The 21,503-nt window shown below is 38.8% G+C and overlaps 1 pseudogene; it reads right to left on the bottom strand.

Annotated features, from left to right (window-relative positions):
* Positions 1-3,344: 3,344 nt before the first annotated feature.
* LOC132376113 (amine oxidase [flavin-containing] A-like) lies at positions 3,345-21,469 on the bottom strand (annotated as a pseudogene).
* Between the last annotated feature and the right edge of the window lie 34 nt (positions 21,470-21,503).

Here is a 21,503-nt window from a genome sequence, read left to right as displayed (position 1 = left end):
ATTCTCTAGTGCCTCCCCGCGAGGGGTCCGTCCGAGATCCAGGGCTCTTTCGACAGTCTGTGCATTTTACCTGCCTCTGGGCCCCACGCTGCAGGACTTGGTGATGAGTCACACAGCACAGGACCCACTGGCTCAGATTCCCTCTGCCACCAAAGCTCCTGGGGTCTGCCGAATCTCAGGCTACCCATTCCCTTCTCCAATTTGGCCTCATTTTCAGGATGGGGTCTCTGTCTACATTTTCCTTTAATTTTTGTCAGTTAATTACCCATTCTAGTAGACTCTTCATCCTCAAAGACAGACACTACATCCTGAGCCTGAGTTAATGGAGTTGGCGCCTTGACGGTCCCACCAAACCACGTCTGGGGCCTGACCCGTCCTCTCAACCAGACACGGGCAGATCATCCAGGGTCACAGCTCTTGTTTGTTGGCTCCAAGAGCCCGGGTTCTCAGTCTCTGTGCTACTGTTTACTCACTTAGCTGTAGGACTATGTAACTTGTCTCCAAGATGGTGGCAATAATCCCTCTCATCCCACATGCACTTTTTTTTTAACTTACGTATTTTGAAATATAGATTCACAAGAAGTTGCAAAAAGAAGGAGTCCCGTGTAGCCTTCAACCTACTTCCCCAAATTATGATATCAGAAATATAGCTATAGTATGACATCACAATTATAGGACAATATATAGTGATGTAGTGCAATATCAAAACCAGGAAATCAACATTAGTATATTACCGTTAATTGGACTATAGACCTTACTCAGTTTCCATCATTTTTTAACCTGTATTGATGTGGGGGTGTGTGTGGGTATGTATAGATCTGTACCATTTCATACCATGTATAGATTCACATAATGATCACCACAATCAAGACACAGAACCGTTCCATCACCAGAAAAGAACCCCTTTGCGCTGCCTCTTTGTGTCTGTGCCCCTCTCTCCTAACCACCCCCTTCCCACCCCAAGTCTCTGTCCTCTGCCAACCACTAATCTGTTCTCCATCTCTATACTTTTATCCCTTTGAGAATTTTTTTTAATATTTATTTGTTTATTTTTGGCTGCATTTGGGTCTTAGTTTTTTATGAAGATTAAATGAGATAACATATATGAAAATACTCAGTTTAATAAGTAGTGACTCAATTATGGGATCGAATTATGAATCATAAACCAATGCAAAATTTACATTTTAATATAAAACAGTTCGGATTTTTCCTATTGCTTCACAGTTGTCTTTGGTGACATACTGCTCAGTTTTCTAGGCTTGTTGTACATTCTGCCAAAGAATTACAGTGGCTGCATTTGTGATCTCTGCTTCTCCAATTAATGCTGTTTTGATAAGTCAGCATTTTTACTGCTTATAATAAGCTATGTTCTTTACATGAACTGGCAATCTCTAATATTCCCATTAGGTAGGAATTATTCTTCTTAATGTATAGGTGAGAACCCAGGGCTCAGAGAGGTAAAATGACTTGCTAGTTTGTCTAATTCCAGAGCTTCTATATCTAACTTTGATGCCAGTGTGATTCAAATATTCACCATAGAACTCCAGTCCCTAGGGATATTGCAAAAAGAAAAGAAAAAGAGTTCATTGGTTAAATGAATTTAATATACATTTTAAAATAAAGCATGTTATAAAAGTTCCTTCTTGAGAGTTTTCAATGCATATTAGCAAATTAAAGGTTCTGAGAAGTCCTGTAGTCTTTAACCCAGCATTTCCCAAATTAAATTAGCCACTGGGCTTTTTAGAACTATATAGAACTGTCAACACCCCTCAGAATTAGCATTCCATAGAAAACATTTTAGGAAACTGCACTGAGCATACATTTCTGCCCTATTTTTAAATGTTTGATATTTCTGTAAACTGCCTAATCCTGTTGTGAAACCAAACTGCTTCAGCCTCACAAGAACTCTACAAATAGTTCATTTATATAGCGTTATAGCATCTTACTGATGAAAGTAATAATCCTATGGCAAACTTAGTGAAATTATATATATATAATATGTCTTTGGTTTCTACCCTAGAAGAATAGCAAGTTTACACCAACAACTCTGAGGGCAAATGATGTTAAAGAGAAAATAAACCTCCTTTCTAAGAAGCCTGCTTTTCACCTTGAATGGTGTACAGTTCCAAAAAGTTTAAGATAAGGTCATTTGGAGGGCCCTATTTAACTAATGCAAAATAAATGTTGTATAATATACAACAAAAGAGCAAATTTATTTTCTTTCTTTAAATTATTTATTTATTTATTTATTTGGCTGTGTTGGGTCTTAGTTGTGGCACGCAGTTGTGGCACGTTGTCGCGGCACATGGGCTGTAGAGCACACAGGCTCAGTAGTTGCAGCGCACAGGCTCTCTAGTTGTGGTGCTCGGACTCCAGAGCGTGCGGGCTCAGTAGTTGCAGCACACAGGCTCTCTAGTTGTGGCACATGGGCTCTAGAGCATGCAGGCTTAGTTGCCCCGCGGCATGTGGGTGGGATCTTAGTTCCCTGACCGGGGATCGAACCTACGTCCCCTGCATTGGAAGGCAGATTCTTAACCACTGGACCACCAGGGAAGTCCCAAATTTATTTTCTTTAAATCTCAGCCACTACCTTTAATTATAGTACTTATTTCCAATATCTCTTCTTATAGGTTCTTAGAACATACTACATTATATTACTTCCTGCCACTCATCACTCAAACATCAGTCCCTAGGCAGGAGGGGTACATGCTATTCCCTGTCCTTGAATTCTACTCTCTATTTAAACAAATGCTTGGTAATGAGTGTGATGTTGATGTTGATGGTTTTAGATACATAGTTATGGACTTACATCTAATATGAAATCATACTAAATGCCTCTTTGCCTCTAAAAGTTTTCCATTTCTAATGACGCAAAATGAGTCAAAAACACTGTTCTATTTTATGGTAACAGAATCAGAGTAATGAGCAAACCCAGGCTGGTCACTGCTATGTTATTCTTAGAAGGTAAAGGAAAATTCATCCTTTCACTCCAGCTTAATGTTATTTCCATTTCACTGGGATTGAAAATAAAAGGAATACTAGAATTATAAAACTTGAGTGTTTTTCTTTTTTTTTTTTTCTTATGAGCACGTCAGCTTTAACTTCTTGAAATTAAGAAATTGATCACAAGGTAATTTCCTACCAGTCATCACGAGCTGGTCTACAGACAGATCACAAGATGGAGCTTGATCTTACGGAAATTAAGGAGGTGATACACCGAGATTAAACTGAGGGGTTAAATCAGTGCACTTAAAGATGATCCGATGACACAGCCTTTCAATTTGTCAACATTTTGCTTTTGATGATGCTGGGAAAGAGTAAGCAGAAGGCATGAAGCCGAAACTTCAAGATCGGGTTGGCAGCCTGAATTTGTACACCACAAACCACAGGGCAGTTACCGATGTGGAAAATCCGATGATCTTCAGCAGCAGGCCTGTCACGGGAGGCAGGTTCCTCTCCCAGAAGGTGTGGGTGATTCCTACAGCTGGAACACCCTCTGATTCAGGTTCTTGGACCCATATGTCTTTCTTTGCCACCTTCCCCAAAGCATTCAAGACCTCTCTAGCTGCCCGTTCTCCGGCCTCTACTGCTCCTTGCACGTAACCGCTCCGCTATGTGGCAGTCTCCGTGCCAGCAAAGTAAATCCTGCCTACGGGCTGGCGGATCAGCGTTCCGTACTGAGTCATGATCCCAGGGGGAAGTAGGCAGCGTAGCAGCCCCCGGAGTACTGCTCCTCACACCAGTTCTTCTCTTCATAGCGCACCGGTTGTAAAGCTTCTTGGGATCCTAGCCCTTTGGCGTACAGCTCACAGATTTTCCTCTTCCTTAGTTCTTTATGGACCTCAGCAAGGCGGTCAGCTTCTCGAGCAAGGATGAAGCCCATGAGGGCGGGCAGCGATCCGTCTGGCTTGGGGTCATCCAGGGTTATTGAAATCGGAGCTTCCTCACCTTCGATGATCATACAGCCGCAGTAATACTTTTTCTTCCAAAAGGCTTCCTTGTAATACATCATGCACTTAATGATAGACCCCACTGGAAGACGCTGGATTCACTGATTTCTCTCTGAAGGAAGCTCTGGTCTGAAGTGTATCTTGGCAGTCAAAGTTGGAGGGATGGCGCTAATCACGTATCGGCACTCATAAAGTTGATGATCCAACACCTCTATCATGATGTTGTCACCCGACTGGTCCACATAGGTGACAGGACACCCCAGCTTCACTCGGTCCCCGAGGAGGTGCATTATCCGCTCGCTTACTTGACCAGATCCGTCTACAGACTTCCGTTCCTGGCCCCGTTTGTAATGGAGAATATCCAAGTGGTGCCTCCACACTGCTTCACATACCACAAGAACCACAGGGCAGACACCTCGTGGGGTTCAGAGGTCACACTGATATTCACAAAGAGAGATGCAAATTGCCTAGCAGTCCTGTCTCACCTCACAGTCACTGTGGTTCATGCCTCATGATACCACCGTTTCACACCATCCACTCTTCCTGTAACATCCATTTTTCTATTTTTACTAATAAGTGTGATACAATTCACAACTTAAAAATTCTAAACTAGTATGCCATCTGTTGCTATGAATATGAAAGATAGTGCCTCATTTGGAGACTTTTATTACATTAAAGCATGAAATGTGGACTCGTGAACTCCCAGTAACCTGTAAAAATCTCTAATTTCTAATTTTGGAACACCTTTACGGTTCATATGCTCCTTTTCTTTTTTTTTTTAATAGATCTTTATTGGAGTGTAATTGCTTCACAATACCGTGTTAATTTCTGTTGCACAACAAAGCAAATCAGCCATATGCACACACATGTCCCCATATCCCCTCCCTCTTGAGCCTCCCTCCCACCCTCCCTATCCCACCCCTCTAGGTCATCTCAAAGCACCGAGCCCATCTGCCTGTGCTATGCGGCTGCTTCCCACCAGCCAACTATTTTACATTCAGTAGTGTATATATGTCGATGCTACTCTCACTTAGCCCCAGCTTCCCCCTCCCACCCTGTGTCCTCAAGACCATTCTTAATGTCTACATCTTTATTCCTGCCCTGCAACTAGGTTCATCAGTACCATTTTTTTTTTTTTTTGGATTCCATATATATGCGTTAGCATGCGGTATTTGTTTTTCTCTTTCTGACTTACTTCACTCTGTATGACAGACTCTAGGTCCATCTACCTCACACAAATAACTCAATTTCGTTTCTTTTTATGGCTAAGTAATATTCCATTGTATATATGTGCCACATCTTCTTCATCCATTCATCTTTCGATAGACATCTACATTGGTTCCATGTCCTGTCTATTGTAAATAATGCTGCAATGAACATTGTGGTGCATGTCTCTTTTTTTTTTTAATTTTTTTTTTTTTTTAAAGAATTTCACTTTATTTATTTATTTATTTATTTTTTGGCTGTGTTGGGTCTTCGTTTCTGTGCAAGGGCTTTCTCTAGTTGCGGCAAGCAGGGGCTACTCTTCATCGCGGTGCGCAGGCCTCTCACTATCGCAGCCTCTCATTGTGGAGCACAGGCTCCAGACGCGGAAGCTCAGTAGTTGTGGCACACGGGCCTAGTTGCTCCACGGCATGTGGGATCTTCCCAGACCAGGGCTCGAACCCGTGTCCCCTGCATTGGCAGGCAGATTCTCAACCACTGCGCCACCAGGGAAGCCTGCATGTCTCTTTTTGAATTACGGTTTTCTCAGGGTATATGCCCAGCAGTGGGATTGCTGGGTCATATGGTAATTCTATTTTTAGTTTTTTAAGGAACCTCTGTACTGTTTTCCATAGTGGCTGTATCAATTTACATTCCCACCAACAGTGTAGGAGGGTTCCTTTTCCCCACACCCTTTCCAGCATTTATTGTTTCTAGCTTTTTTGATGATGGAGATTCTGACCTGCGTGAGGTGATACCTCATTGTAGTTTTGATTTGCATTTCTCTAATAATTAGTGATGTTGAGCATCTTTTCATGTGCCTCTTGGCCATGCCATCTGTATGTCTTCCTTGGTGAAATGTCTATGTAGGTCATCTGCCCATTTTTTAAATGGATTATTTGTTTTTTTGATACTGAGCTCCATGAGCTGTTTGTATATTTTGGAGATTAATCCTTTGTCTGTTGTTTCATTTGTAAATATTTCTCCCATTCTGAGGGTTGTCTTTTTGTCTCGTTTATGGTTTTCTTTGCTGTGCAAAAGCTTTTAAGTTTAATTAAGTCCCATTTGTTTATTTTTGTTTTTATTTCTGTTACTCAAGGAGGTGGGTCAAAAATGATCGTCCTGTGGTTTATGTCAAAAAGTGTTTTTCCTATGTTTTCCTCTAAAAGTTTTATAGTGTCTGGTCTTACATTTAAGTCTTTAATCCATTTTGAGTTTATTTTTGCATATGGTGTTAGGTAGTGTTCTAATTTCATTCTTTTACACGTAGCTGTCCAGTTTTCCCAGCACCACTTATTGAAGAGGCTGTCTTTTCTCCATTGTATGTTTTTGCCTCCTTTGTCGTAAATTAGGTGCCCATATGTGCGTGGGTTTATCTCTGGGCATTCTATCCTGTACCATTGATCTATATTTCTGTTTTTGTGCCAGTACCATACTGTCTTGATTACTGTAGCTTTGTGGTATAGATTGAAGTCGGAGAGCCTGATTCCTCCAACTCTGTTTTCCTTTCTCAAGATTGCTTTGGCTATTCGGGTTATTTTGTGTTTCCATACAAATTGTAAGATTTTTAAATTCTAATTCTGTGAAGAATGCCATTGGTAGTTTGATAGGGATTGCATTGAATCTGTACATTGCTTTGGGTAGTATAGTTATTTTCAAAATATTGATTCTTCCAATCCAAGAACATGATACATTTCTTCGTCTGTTTATGTCATCTTTGATTTCTTTCATCAGTGTTTTGTAGTTTTCTGAGTACAAGTCTTTCGCCTCCTTAGGCAGGTTTATTCCTAGGTATTTTATTCTTTTTGTTGCAATGGTAAATGGGAGTGTTTGATTTTTCATTGTTGGTGTATAGGATTGCCAGAAATTTCTGTGCATTAATTTTGTATCCTGCAACCTTACCAAATTCATTGATTAGTTCTAGTAGTTTTCTGGTAGCATCTTTAGGATTTTCTATATATAGTATCACATCATTGGCAAATAGTGACAGTTTTACTTCTTCTTTTCCAATTTGCATTCCTTTTAGTTCTTTTTCTTCTCTGATTGCTGTGGCTAGGACTTCCAAAACTATGTTGAATAAGAGTGGCAAGAGTAGACATCTTGTCTTGTTCCTGATCCTAGTGGAAACTCTTTCAGTTTTTCACCATTGAGTATGATGCTCACTGTGGGTTTGTCATATATGGCCTTTATTATGTTGAGGTAGTTTCCCTCTATGCCCATTTTCTGGAGAGTTTTTATCATAAATGGGTGTTGAATTTTGTCAAAAACTTTTTCTGCATCTATTGAGATGATCATATGGTTTTTATTGCTTAATTTGTTAATGTGGTGTATCACATGGATTGATTTGCATGTATTGAAGAATTCTTGCATCCCTGGGATAAATCCCACTTGATCATGGTGTATGATCCTTTTAATGTGCTGTTGGATTCTGTTTGCTAGTATTTTGTTCAGGATTTTTGCATCTATGTTCATCAGTGATATTGGTCTATAATTTTCTTTTTTTGTGATATCTTTTTCTGGTTTTGGTATCAGGGTGATGGTAGCTTTGTAGAATGAATTTGGGAGTGTTTCTCCCTCTGCAATTTTTTGGAAGAGTTTGAGAAGGATCAGTGTTAGCTCTTCTCTAAATGTTTGATAGAATTTGCCTGTGAAGCCATCTGGTCCTGGACTTTTGTTGGAAGATTTTTAATTACAGTTTCAATTTAATTACTTGTGATAGGTCTGTTATTTTCTAATTCTTTCTGGTTCAGTCTTGGAAAATTTTACCTTTCCAAGAGTTTGTCCATTTCTTTGTGGTTGTCCATTTTATTGGCATATAGTTGTTTGTAGTAGTCTCTTACAATCCTTTGTATTTCCGCAGTGTCAGTTGTGATTTCTCCTTTTTCATTTCTAATTTTATTGATTTGCATCCTCCCTTCTTTTCTTATGAGTCTGGCTAAGGGTTTATCAATTTTATCTTCTCAAAGAACCAGCTTTTAGTTTTATTGATCTTTGCTATTGTTTTATTCATTTCTATTTCATTTTTTTCTGCTGTGATCTTTATTATTTCTTTCCTTCTACTGACTTTGGGTTTTCTTTGTTCTTCTTTCTGTAGTTGCTTTAAGTGTAGGGTTAGATTGTTTATTTGAGATTTTTCTTGTTTCTTCAGATGAGATTGAATTGCTATAAATTTCCCTCTTAGAACTGCTTTTGCTGCGTCCCATAGGTTTTGGGTCGTTGTTTTTCATTGTCATTTGTTTCTGTGTATTTTTAAATTTCTTCTTTGATTTCTTCAGTGACCTCTTGGTTATTTAGTAGTGCACTGTTTAGCCTCCATGTGTTTGTGTTTTTTAGTTTTTTTCCTGTAATTGATTTCCAATCCCATAGCATTGTGGTCAGAAAAGATGCTTGATACGACTTCAATTTTCTTAAATTTTCCGAGGCTTGATTTGTGACCCAAGATGTGATCTATCATGTAGAACATTTCATGTGCACTTGAGAAGAAAGTGTATTCTGCCACTTTTGGGTGGAATGTTCTATAAATATCAATTAGATGTATCTGATCTATTGTGTCATTAAAAGCTTGTGTTTCCTTATTTATTTTCTGTTTGATCTGTTCATTGGTGTAAGTGGGGTGTTAAAGTCCCCTACTATTATTGTGTTACTGTCGATTTCTCCTTTCATGGTTGTTAGCATTTGCCTTATGTATTGGGGTGCTCCTATGTTGGGTGCATAAACATTTGTAATTGTTATAGCTTCTTCTTAGATTGATCCTTTGATCATTATGTAGTGTCCCTCATTATCTCTTGTAACAGTCTTTATTTTAAAGTCTATTTTATCTGATACGAGTATTGCTACTCCAGCTTTCTTCTGATTTCCATTTGCATGGAATATCTTTTTCCATCCCTTCCCTTTCAGTCTGTATGTGTCCCTAGGTCTGAAGTGGGTCTCTTATAGACAGCATATATATGGGTCTTGTTTTTGTATCCATTCAGCCAGTCTGTGTCTTTTGGCTGGGGCATTTAATCCATTTACATTCAAGGTTATTATCGATATGTATGTTCCTATTACCATTTTCTTAATTGTTTTGGGTTTGTTTTTGTGGGTCTTCTTCTTCTCTTGTGTTTCCCACTTAGAGAAGTTTCTTTAGCATTTGTTGTAACGCTGGTTTGGTGGTGCTGAATTCTCTTAGCTTTGTTTGTCTGAAAAGCTTTTGACTTCTCCATTGAATCTGAATGAGATCCTTGCTGGGTAGAGTAATCTTGGTTGTAGGTTTTTCTCTTTCATCACTTTAAGTATATCCTGCCACTCCCTTCTGGCCTGCAGAGTTTACACTGAAAAATCAGCTGATAACCTTATGGGGATTCCTTTGTATGTTATTTTTTGTTTATCCCTTGCTGCTTTTAATATTTTTTTCTTTGAATTTAAGTTTTATTAGCTTGATTAATATGTGTCTTGGTGTGTTTTTCCTAGGGTTTATCCTGTATGGGACTCTCTGTGCTTCCTGGACTTGGGTGACTATTTCCTTTCCTATATTAGGGAAGTTTTCCACTATAATCTCTTCAAGTATTTTCTCAGATCCTTTCTTTTTCTCTTCTTGTTCTGGGACCCCTATAATTCAAATGTTGGTGCGTTTAGTGTTGTTAGAGAGGTCTCTGAGATTGTCTTCAATTCTTTTCATTCTGTTTTCTTTATTCTGCTCCTTGGCATTTATTTCCACCATTTTGTCTTCCAGCTCACTTATTCGTTCTTCTGCCTCTGTTTTTGTTATTGATTCCTTCTAGCATATTTTTCATTTCAGTTATTGTGTTGTTCATCTCTGTTTGTTTGTTCTTTAGTTCTTCTAGATCTTTGTTAAACATTTATTTTCTCAATCCATGCTTCCATTCTATTTCCATGATTCTGGATCATCTTTACTATCATGACTCTGAATTTTTTTTCAGGTAGATTGCCTATTTCCTCTTCATTTATTTGGTCTTGTAGGTTTTAACCTTGCTCCTTCATCTGTGACATATTTTTTTGCCATCTCATTTTTTTTTTTTCATGAGTGGGATTGTGTTCCTGTTTTATTGGTTGTTTGGCCTGAGGCTTCCAACCCTGGAGTTTGTAGGCTATTGGGTAGAGCTGGGTGTTGGTGCTGATATGGGGACCTCCATGAGACCTCACTCTGATGAATATTTCTTGGGGTCTGAGGTTCTCTGTTAGTCCAGTGGTTCGAACTCGGCGCTCCCACTGCAGGAGCTTCCCCCCAACCCCAGGCTTGCAAATCAAGATCCCGCAAGCCATGTGGGGAGGCAAAAAAACAAAAACAAAAAATAAAGGAAAAAATAAAATTAGACCAGGAACCTAACAGACATGTTAGAAAGAATGTAAAAATAAAAATATAGATGAATCAACAACTGGAAGGTACATCAGTACCACAATATTAAAAAAGAGGAGGAGGGAAAGGAAAAAAAAAATGGGGGGGGGCCCTTGGCTGTCAGGGGCGGGGCCTAAGCAAGGGAGAGGTCTGGGTGGTGGGCGGGGCCAATGCTCAGGACCCACAGTGCTGGAAAAGGCCCTAGGGGCTGTGGGGGGGTGGGGCTTAGGCTCAAGGAACAGAAGGGGCCCAGGTGTGCCCCCCCACCCGGGTCTCAGAGGGCGGGGGACCTCACCTGGGAGCCCAGCAGGCTTCCTGGGCTCGAGTGGGTGGGGCAGTTGCCCTCCTCTCCTCTCCTGCTCCTCAGGTCTGGGGTCTGGGAGCGCCCCTCCCGCCTGCCTCTCCTGATCTCCCCGGCCTCCCTTCTATGCCCCCAAGAACCCACTTGGCCTGGAGGGGGCTTTGGATTGTAGGGGACCAGCCTGGGAGGTCAGAGGCTCCCGCGGCCCCAGGGGACAGGGCAGTCGCCCTCCGCTCCTCCAGGACGGCCCCTCCCGCCTGCCTCTCCCGATCTCCCCGGCCTCGGGGGTACTGATCTTCTCTGGCCTCCACTTCTCCTCTCCCTTTGGTCCCCCTACATCCTACCAGTTCACTTTGGGGGTCCTCCCGTCTCCTTGGGGGTCAGAGTCCCCCACCAGCGGCCAGGCAGGCGCCCTAGTTGTGGGGAGACGCTAGCTCCGCAGCTTCCCACACTGCCATCTTGACTCCTCCCACATGCTCTCTTAAAATAGCAATTCCAAAGAAGAATCTGAGGCTCAAATCAAACACAAAACTAAAACCAGCTTTAAAAGTGCTTAACTTTAATAGAAATCAATGTGAAGCCTTCATAAATTTTAACTGACTTTAACTTCCTGCTTTGGATTTATTTTCTTTACTGATAGTCCATATAGGGAGACCCAGCAATTACTATGATTATTAGAAGAGGGTTTATTCAAACCTGCTGTCTGCTGCTATAACGATATGGCACATATTGATAACCTATCAGAATCCACAATTTACCTCTCTCTTCATATCATTAATACATCATAATCAGATTCAGAAGTTTAGTATTACTTTAACAAATCTGAAGTGTACTCAGGAATGTGAACAAGATTTTATATATGTAAATAATCTACATGTTTGTTACATTTCCACCATAGATTTCACCTTAAAATACCTAATGCAGTTACAGTACATCAGAGTGAAGATAGATGCTTTATACTTGTACGTTTTCTGAAACTGGGGCTTATTTTATGAAGGAAACTTGGCTTAATAATTAGAACTTTCATGTTAACCAAGTTTGGGGCACTTATTTTATACAGTCTCAAATTTTAAGATTAAACACAATTTCAATCAATATTTATACTGAGCAAAAATTATGTCTGGTTCTCTTTTCTATAACACCATCAATCTACTCACTACATTTTTGAGCTTATAGTTAACTTTACAATCTTTAAATTATTATATAAGTAACATACACTTGCAGAGCTTAGAAGTCAAACCCTGCTAAAAAGACTTGTGCCAAAAGTGGCCCCTGGCCCCAGCTCAGAGGCATCACTTTCAGCTCTTCTCTTCTTTTTTTAATTCAGTTTACTTTTAAAAACACTTTATTGAGGTATGATTGATATGTAAAAAGCTGTACGTATTTAAAGTATACAACTTGATGAGTTTGGGAATAAGAACACGCCATGAAAGCCTCACCACCATGAAGGCTGTTGACAAGTCCATCACCTCCCAGTTTCCTCCCACCCCCTTTAACAGTAGTATTTTGCATGTGTGTGGTAACAACACATGATCTGCATGTTTGTTTTTTGTTTTTTTTTTTGGCTGTGTTGGGTCTTCATTTCTGTGCGAGGGCTTTCTCTAGTTGCGGCGAGCGGGTGCCACTCTTCATCGCGGTGCACGGGCCTCTCACTGTCGTGGCCTCTCTTGTTGCGGAGCACAGGCTCCAGACGTGCAGGCTCAGTAGTTGTGGCTCACGGGCCTAGTTGCTCCGCAGCATGTGAGATCTTCCCAGACCAGGGCTCGAACCCATGTCCCCTGCATTGGCAGGCAGATTCTCAACCACTGCGCCACCAGGGAAACCCCGTGATCTGCATGTTTTAAGTATACAATCATACTGTTAGTTACAGGCACTGTGCTGAATAGATCTCCAGTACTTATTTTTGCAAGGTAAGTTAGTTCTGGCCCCTTCCAGTCAACTGGGGAAGGAGCACACACCCACACACAATCACTGTAGGGAAAGTGAGGCCATGCTTTGTGGGCTGCAACATGGCAGTGATCAGTAGAACTGGTGATGAGCCAGTGAGATGCTGACCTGGGGTCAGCCTGATATTGAGATGGCTTGGGCCATGAGCAAGCAGCATGCTGAAGTTTATTACAAGCCAGTTTCATCAGTTGACCTACAATACCTGAAACTCACCAAAGTGGATGACCAAATCTGCTCTGAGTTCTGGAAATTTTGAGAAGCTCAGGATAGATGTATTGGACCCAGAAGAGCTCAAATTAGAACCAGCTGAAAAAGGAAAATAGTTAAAGAACAAGGGCTTTATGTAGTTATAATAAACTAATAAAAGCGGAGGCCATTCTACTAGAAGTTTCATGGGACCCACACTCATTCTGTCTTCCTACACTGTGATGCAGTCTTAGAGATATCTCCTGATTTCATCAAAAGTGAACTTTGTGTTTGCTTCTTGCTTTTCTTGTTATTTAGAGGTGATTTTTCAAGAGAAAGCTGAAGGTGTCTTTTGTCTATCCTAAAACTAGAAATCCTAGCGCACGCTAAATTGTGCTTCCAAAGTCTCTGTAAGTAAAAAAAAAAAAAAGTTAAATCACCTTTTTTTCATCATCTTATGTGCAGATGAAGGGATTGGAGATTCCCTTAATATTTGTAGCCGAATCTTAAAAGGTACAAAATATTTGCCATCCATTTCAAATGCCATCTGTTTTAAAAGGAGCATATTTATAGGATTTTATTTTTTAGGAGCTCCAAATACACACTAAATTAAGCTCCATAGCTAAACAAAAATTTTAAGCATTTGGAAAATTATGTGCATTATAAATTCATATTCACAACCATTTAACAATGTATCCAGTTCTTCATTTTCTATGCAAATTAATTCCAAACTTAATTATACTGGGTATGGAATCTAAAAAGGCTATATGCACATAATTAAATGTATAAAAGATAGGTGAAGGGAGACTATAAAACAGAATACCTGATTACTTGAGAAGTCACAGTCTGTCTTGAATATTTGAAATTGAGTTTGGCCCTATAATTTTTCCCACACAGTCTTAACTTGGGCCATTTAATTTTTATTTTCAAACAAAGAATGGTGCTAGAAATTTTTTTATTGAGGTATAACTGACATAAACATTTTATTAGTTTCAGGTGTACCACAGAATGATTCAGTATTCACATATACTGTGAAATGATCACCACAATAAACCTAGTTAACATCCGTCACCATACATAGTCACAAAAATTTTGTTTAACAGTGCTGTACCTAACACCCCATGACTTACTTACTTTATAACCAGAAGTTAGTACCTTTTGAATCCCTTCACCCATTTTGCTCACCCCTCACCTCCCACCTCTGGCAACCACCAATCTGCTCTGTGTCTCTATGAGCTTGTTTTTTTTGTTGTTTTCTGTTTTTTTCTAGATTACACATAGTAAGATCATACAGTACTTGTCTTTCCCGTCTGGCTTACTTCACTTAGTATAATGCCCTCAAGGTCCATCCATGTTGTTGCAAATAGCAAGATTTCCTTCTTTTTATGGAATAATATTCCACTGTGTATATGTGTGTGTGTATCACATCTTCTTTATCCATTCATCCATCAGTGGACACTTAGGTTGTTTCCATATCTTCACTATTGTAAATAATGCTGCAATGAACATGGGGCTGCATATATCTTTTTGAGTTAGTATTGTCATTTTCTTCAGATAAATACCCAGAAGTGGAGTTGCTGGATCATACAGTAGTTCTATTTTTAATTTTTTGAGGAACCGCCATACTGTTTTCCAAAGTGGCTGCACCAATTTCACTTATACACCAACAGTGCACAAGGGTTCCTGTCTCCACATTCTCATCAAAACGTGTTATTTCTTGCTTATTTGATAATAGCCATTCTAACAGGTGTGCGATATCTCATTATGGTCTTGATTTGCATTTCCCTGATGATTAGTGATGTTGAGCACTTTTTCATGGCCATCTCTATGTAGTCTTTGGAAAAATGTCTCTTCAGGTCCTCTGCCCATTTTTTAATCAATTTTTGTTGTTTTTTTGTTTGTTGCTACTGAGTTGTATGAGTTCTTTTTACGTTTTGGATTATTCCCTTATCAGAAAAATAAGTTGGAAATATTTTCTCCAATTTAGTAGGTTGCCTTTCCATTTTGTTGATGGTTTACTTTGCTGTGCAGAAGCTTTTTAGTTTGATGTAGTCCCACTTCTTTGTTTTTGCTTTTGTTGCCTTTGCTCTTGGTGACAAATCCAAAAAAAACATTGCCAAAACTGATGTCAAGGAGCTTACCCCCTTTCCCCCCCCCCCCAGTTTTATGGTTTCAGGTATTTCATTCAAATCTAATCCATTTTAACTTTTTATATGATGTAAGATAGTAGTCGTTTCATTCTTTTCCCTGTGGCTGTCCAGTTTCCCCAGCACTGTTTATTGAAGACACTGTCCCTTCCCCATTGTATAATCTTGGCTCCTTTGTCATAAAATTAATTGGCCATATATGTGTGGGTTTCTGTTCTGTTCCATTGATCTATGTGTCTATTTTTATGCCAATACCATTCTGTTTTGATTACTATAGGTTTAAAATCAGGAAGTGTGATGCCTCCAGCTTTGTTCTTTCTCAATATTTCTTTGGCTATTCGAGTTCTTTGTGGTTCCATACAAACTTTAGGTTGGTTCTATTTTTGTGAAAAATGCCATGGGAATTGTGATAGGAATTGCATTGAATCCATAGATTGCTTCGAGTAATGTGAACATTTTAACAATATTAATTCTTCCAATCCATGTGCACAGAATATCTTCCCATTTATTTGTGTCTTCTTTCATCAGTATTTTATAGTTTTAATAGGTCTTTCACCTCCTTGGTTATATTTATCCCAAAGTATTTTATTCCTTTTGATGCAATTATAAAAGGGATTTCCTTAATTCCTCTTTCTCATAGTTCTTTATTAATGTATAGATTCACAACAGATTTTTGTATGTTGATTTGTATACTGCAACTTTACTGAATTCATTTATTCTAACAGTTTTTTGGTGGAGTCTTTAGGGTTTTCTGTAAATAACGTGTTACCTGCAAATAGTGAAGTTTTACTTTTTTCCTTTCCAATTTGGATGCCTTTTATTTATTTATTTAGCCTAATTGCTCTAGGGCTTCCAATACTATGCTGAATAAAAGTGGTGAGAGTTGGCATCCTTGTTTTGTTCCTGATCTTGGAGGAAAAGCTTTTAGCTTTTCACCATTGAGTATGATGTTGGCTCTGAGCTTGTCATATGTGACCTTTATTCCCTCTAAACCCACTTTGTTAAGAGTCATCACAAATGAATGTTGGATTTTGTCAAATGCTTTTTCTCCATCTATTGAGATATGATTTTTATCCTTCATTTTGATTTGCAGATGTTGAATCACCCTTGCATCCCTGAAGTAAATTCCACTTCATCATGGTGTATTATCCTTTTAATGTATTGTTGAATTCAGTTTGATAATATTTTGGTGAGGATTTTTGTGTTTATGTTCATCAAGGATATTGGCCTGTAGTTTTTCTTTTTCTGTGGCATCTTTGCCTGGTTTTAGTATCAGAGTAACGTGGCATGCATCAGAATCACCTGGAGGCCTTGCTAAAACATTGATTGTGGGGATCCACTCTACACGTTTTGGATTCCATAGAACTGGAGTGGAGCCCGATAATTTGCATTTCTCTTAAGTTCCCAGTGATGTTGGTTGCTAATGTGGAGACCAAACTGAGAACCACTGATCAATGATTATCCTCAGTTTCTTCCCTGCAGTTTAGGAGAAACAGATAGTACATCTCTCCTTTCCCACAAGTTTTACTTTGTACTCTTGATTCCATCTTCATCCCCATTCTGCAATTATTTACTCTATTCCCAGCACCTCCAATCTCTTTCTCTATGTGTCGACTTCTCACCTTCTGCTTTCTTGATGCATAAACTTCCATTTTTAAAACACAAAACAAGTGACCCATCTACCTATCATTTTTGTGTCTCATGCATCTACCTGTTCACTGCCAAGTTTCTAAATGAAATATCCTTGAATCAAAACCTCTACATTCTCTTACTTTTCTCCATTACTCGGATCATCTCTAATCAATTAGAGTCCTAGCAGGAAACAGACAGCACTCTCAACTTGGGTAAATTACTGAAGAACTCTTTATAATGTGGGCAGGATATAGGGAAACTACAATGAATACTCCAGTAACCTGGGCTAGAAATAATGGGAGATCTTTTGCCATTCCTAGAACTGAATGGGTGAAGGGAAACAGAATCTGGAGAGAAAAGTGCTCTGTGGAGAGTGAGCTACCTGATAGGAGCCTGTGAGACGTGTGGCCCATAGCAACATCATGGAGGTAAAGGGCAGAAAAAAAAAAAAGCTTTATCTTTCCTCCTGTCAATAGGCCAGTATTCTGCTAGTGTTCCAAATTGGCTAATGTAACCAGAAGCCAGAGGTTGCCTAACCCTGGCTGGTAAATAAGCTGACTGGTAAAGTCCTAGAGTTCAACTCCACAAGACGTAGTAGAGGGAAGAAGAACAGAGAATGGATCTGAGGTGCAAATAGAATATATCCAGCACAGTCCACTCCTTCTGTTCTTCAGCATCTATTCTTGTCCTTTATTTATGCAACAAATTTATGTCCGCAACATAGGAAACAAAGTCCTGTAAGCTACCATTTCATAGGAGGTTGATGTCAATTCAGTCATACTCTTCTCATGAATACAATGGAACTTTCGTATGTTAGATGATAAGACATGTCTCAAATTTAAAGGACTGAAACAATAAAAAATAAGTATTCCAAATTTAACAAAATTAAATTAGAAATCTACAACAAAAGGATATTGGGGGAAATTCACAAATATTTTGAAATTAAACAATATACTTTTTAAATAATCCATGGTTCAAAGAAGAAATCAAGAGGAAATAAAGAATTTTGAACTGAATGAAAATGAAAACACAACATACAAAAATTTATGTAATGCAGCTAAAGCAGTGCTTACCAGCAAATTTACAGCTTTAAATGCCTATGTTTTGGAAAGAAGAAAGACCTTAAATCAATAATCTAAGCTTAAACAGCTAGAAAAAGAACAGCAAATTAAAGCTAAAGCAAGCAGGAAAAAAGGAAATAATAAAGATCAGGGTTGAAACAAGGGGGATGCAGGCAAAATAGGGAAAGATCAAAAGGATCCACAACGTTGGTTCTTTGAACAGAACAATAAACAATAAAATTGATATGATCAAAGAAAAAAAGAGAAATGGACTACCAAAATCAAGAATGAAAGTGGGGACCTCACCACCAACTCTACACAAATTAAAAGGATTAGAAGTAAATGCTATGAACAACTTTATGCCAACAAACTAGACAATTTAGATGAACTGGAGAAATTCCTAGACACACAAATTACTGAAACTGACTCAAGAAGACAGAAAATCTCAATAGACTTATATATAACATGTAAAGAGAAAGAAACTGAATTAATAATTTAAAACCTTTCCACAAAGAAAAGTCCATAACCAGATGGCTTCACTGGTTCATTCTATCAAATATTTAAATAATACCAATCATTTATAAACATCCAGAACACAGAAGAAAAGGGACTACTTCTTAAATCACTCCATGAGGCCATTATTAAACTAACTCTAAAGCTAGGAAAAGAGAGCAAAAGAAAAACCACAGACCAATATCATGAATTATAGAAACAGAAATCCTCCATGAAATACTAGCGAATCAAATCCAGCACCTCTTTCCAAGAGGCTGTTAATGGTCCATTGCTTGACTTACTGGTAAATCACTGAAGTAAAACCTTTTTGTCTTGTGTTACGGTTCAAGATTTTGAAGATTTAAATACACACAAGAAAGAAAAAAGTGCCTAGCCTATGCCTTCAAACTGTAAGTAATAGTAAAAGTAAAAGACAAACAGAAAAACAAAAATAATGGCAGAATATGACAAGTTCCCTAAAAGATATAAAGTGTTAAGAGGAAATGGGAACATAATTGGTCCATGTATGCTAATACTTTATTTTGGTTTACTTTTGAGGAGGTATGAGAAGGAAAAAACAAAAAGTTTATAAGGAAAATAAAATTGGGGTTGCCTTTATCATGGATGGGTAGAATTTCAATAGGTGAAGAGAAAGAAAAATGTAGGTAGAGATCTACACGAGCAAAGCTTGAAGCCTCTTTGGCAGAAACATCAGGTCAGGTTTGGCTCCACCACTATGTGTATAGATTTAAAAAAAAAAGAAAAGAAAAAGAAATCACTGGAAGCCCAAGCTGAGGAAACATGAACTTAAAAGTGTAGAGGAAGTAACTTGAGTTTTCAGAGCAGGAAGATATGCTTTGGGGGTATTAGTTTGAGAGTTAAAGAATTTAATGTCTTGGACCAGGAAACAGAGAATGGGGTGGCAGTTAAGGGACTCAACAATTAAGGGACTTAAGCAGTTAAGTGGACCACTTTCTCGACCTTTCAGGAGTTGGCACGGTCAAAACTATTTTCATAACATGTTACTTGCCTTTTTCAATCTCAGTCTTTCAAGTTTCCAGACACTATGACATTTGTTTTCACAACAGATTAAATGTGGAAGCAAATATGAGAATGTAGGAGTCCTCTATTAAACCAGACAGTAAAGGCCTGAACCTGAAATACAGAGTTACATATTTTCATATATATATGAAAATATAAAACAAGCTCACTCTTCTAATTTTGTTTTGTAAAACAGTTACATTTTCATTAAAAATTTTATTTATGTTAGTATGTGTTGGCTTATGATTTTTAAATGAACTAAATTTAAAAGTTCTAATTTGCAATACATTATATATGATAGATATGTAATGAATATAAACAAAAGCTCTTTCGGGTCCTCAATAATTTTAATCAGTATAAAGGGATCCTGATGCCAAAATGTTTGAGAACTTTCAGAAAAACTTCAGGACCTAAAACAGAGTAGTAGTAATGTGAATGAAATGAAGAAAATTAGATAAAAGATACTGCAGAGACAGAACTGACAGGAGTTGGACAATAAATGTGGGAAAGAGACAAAGAAACCAAACATTTAGCCTTAATGAGAATGACAGAATAAGAGATAAGGAAATAAAAAAAGATGAGTTTGGGAAAGGCAAGAATTCAGTTTTGACACAAACAGCCAAGCAGCCAAGTAGAGACATACAAGAAAATGAAATATATATAGGGTCTGAAATATAGTTTGATGGTCATGTGTGTAGGAAAGACCAGGTTGTTTTGGCATCTTACATGATTGAACATCACCTCAAGCAAAAAAGATATATATCAACATTACCATGAATATCTTGGATCACTTGTCCCCAATTCCCTGCTGGGAGGTTGCTGCAGTTTCTTCTGAAAATAGCTCTTAAATTGATAATTCTGGAAGCTTCTGGGTTATATGTATTTTTACTAAGTGCTTTTTAATATTTTCTTAGTCTTGGCTAAATTGCTACAGACAATTAGTAATTTCTAAGAGGCAGTCTGGTGTAGTTGTAGGTGGACCAGACTGAAAAGACAGAAGATTTCATTCTCATTAGTCACTTTCCCTGGAGTTCATGCTCTTCAATTTATATAATAAAGTGAATGTACAGGGTTAATCTACAAGGTTTCTTCAGATATACAATTTTATGAATCAGGACTTCCCTGGTGGTGCAGTGGTTAAGAATCTGCCTGCCAATGCAGTGGACATGGGTTCAATCCCTGGTCCGGGAAAATCCCACACACGGCAGAGCAACTAAGCACATGCACCGCAACTACTGAGCCTGCGCTCTAGAGCCCGCCAGCCACGACTACTGACCTCATGTGCCACAACTACTGAAGCCTATGCTCCATAACAAGAGAAGCCACCTCAATGAGAAGCTCGTGCACCACAATGAACAGTAGCCCCCGCTTGCCACAACTAGAGAAAGCCAGCGCACAGCAACGAAGACCTATGAATCAGCTATCAACCCCCTTATCATGAACTAAAAAATACAACCCAGCCTGCAAAAGAGTATAGAACCAACCAAGATATTAACTAGCAATACCTTTCTCAACTGACAATCTGTTGTCATTCCTCTATAAAGATTGTCTACAATCTATTTTAAAAGCCACCTCTTTAGACTTTACAAAAAGTCCTGAATCCTAGTATTTTGTCAACAAATACGACTTTACCTGACTGGTCTTGATTTTGCAAATTTTAAGCATATTCTGCTCTGACACCTCTACCCCCAATCCCAATTCCCCATCCAATCAACACCTTTCTAGGCTAAGGAGTTCTGTGATTGTTCTGGTCAATCTTAAAAACCTCTTCATCCCACTGATCCCTTAAATTGCCCATTTCTAGCGTCTTAAGACTTTCTTGAAATCATGGGATTAAAGGTGAGTTAATTACTGTAGGCAGAATAATGTTAAGGAAAAAACCCATCACTTTCCTGGGCTTTTTGGTCAGTGTATCGGGTTGCTATCTTCATGTAGTTTATAGCAGTGCTTACCTTTCATTTTACTAGCAAAAGAACTTTTTTCTCCCAAATGAAGTTTTATATAATACTCCACTATATAAAACAGGTTGTAAAGTGCAATTGCTCTGAATGAGGTTAGTGAAGACCTAAAACCCCACAGACTTGGTCAACCCTGGCTCCTCCTTCACATCCCACTCACCAAAGGCCCTTAGGGTGCTTCCCAGGCAGCACGGAGTACACCACGGAAATCATCACTTTATGGTATCTTTAAAGATGCCAAGAAGCG

This window comes from Balaenoptera ricei, chromosome 12 (genome assembly GCF_028023285.1).
Source record: "Balaenoptera ricei isolate mBalRic1 chromosome 12, mBalRic1.hap2, whole genome shotgun sequence".
Lineage (NCBI taxonomy): Eukaryota > Metazoa > Chordata > Mammalia > Artiodactyla > Balaenopteridae > Balaenoptera > Balaenoptera ricei.
This window is presented reverse-complemented; position numbering and strand designations above follow the sequence as displayed.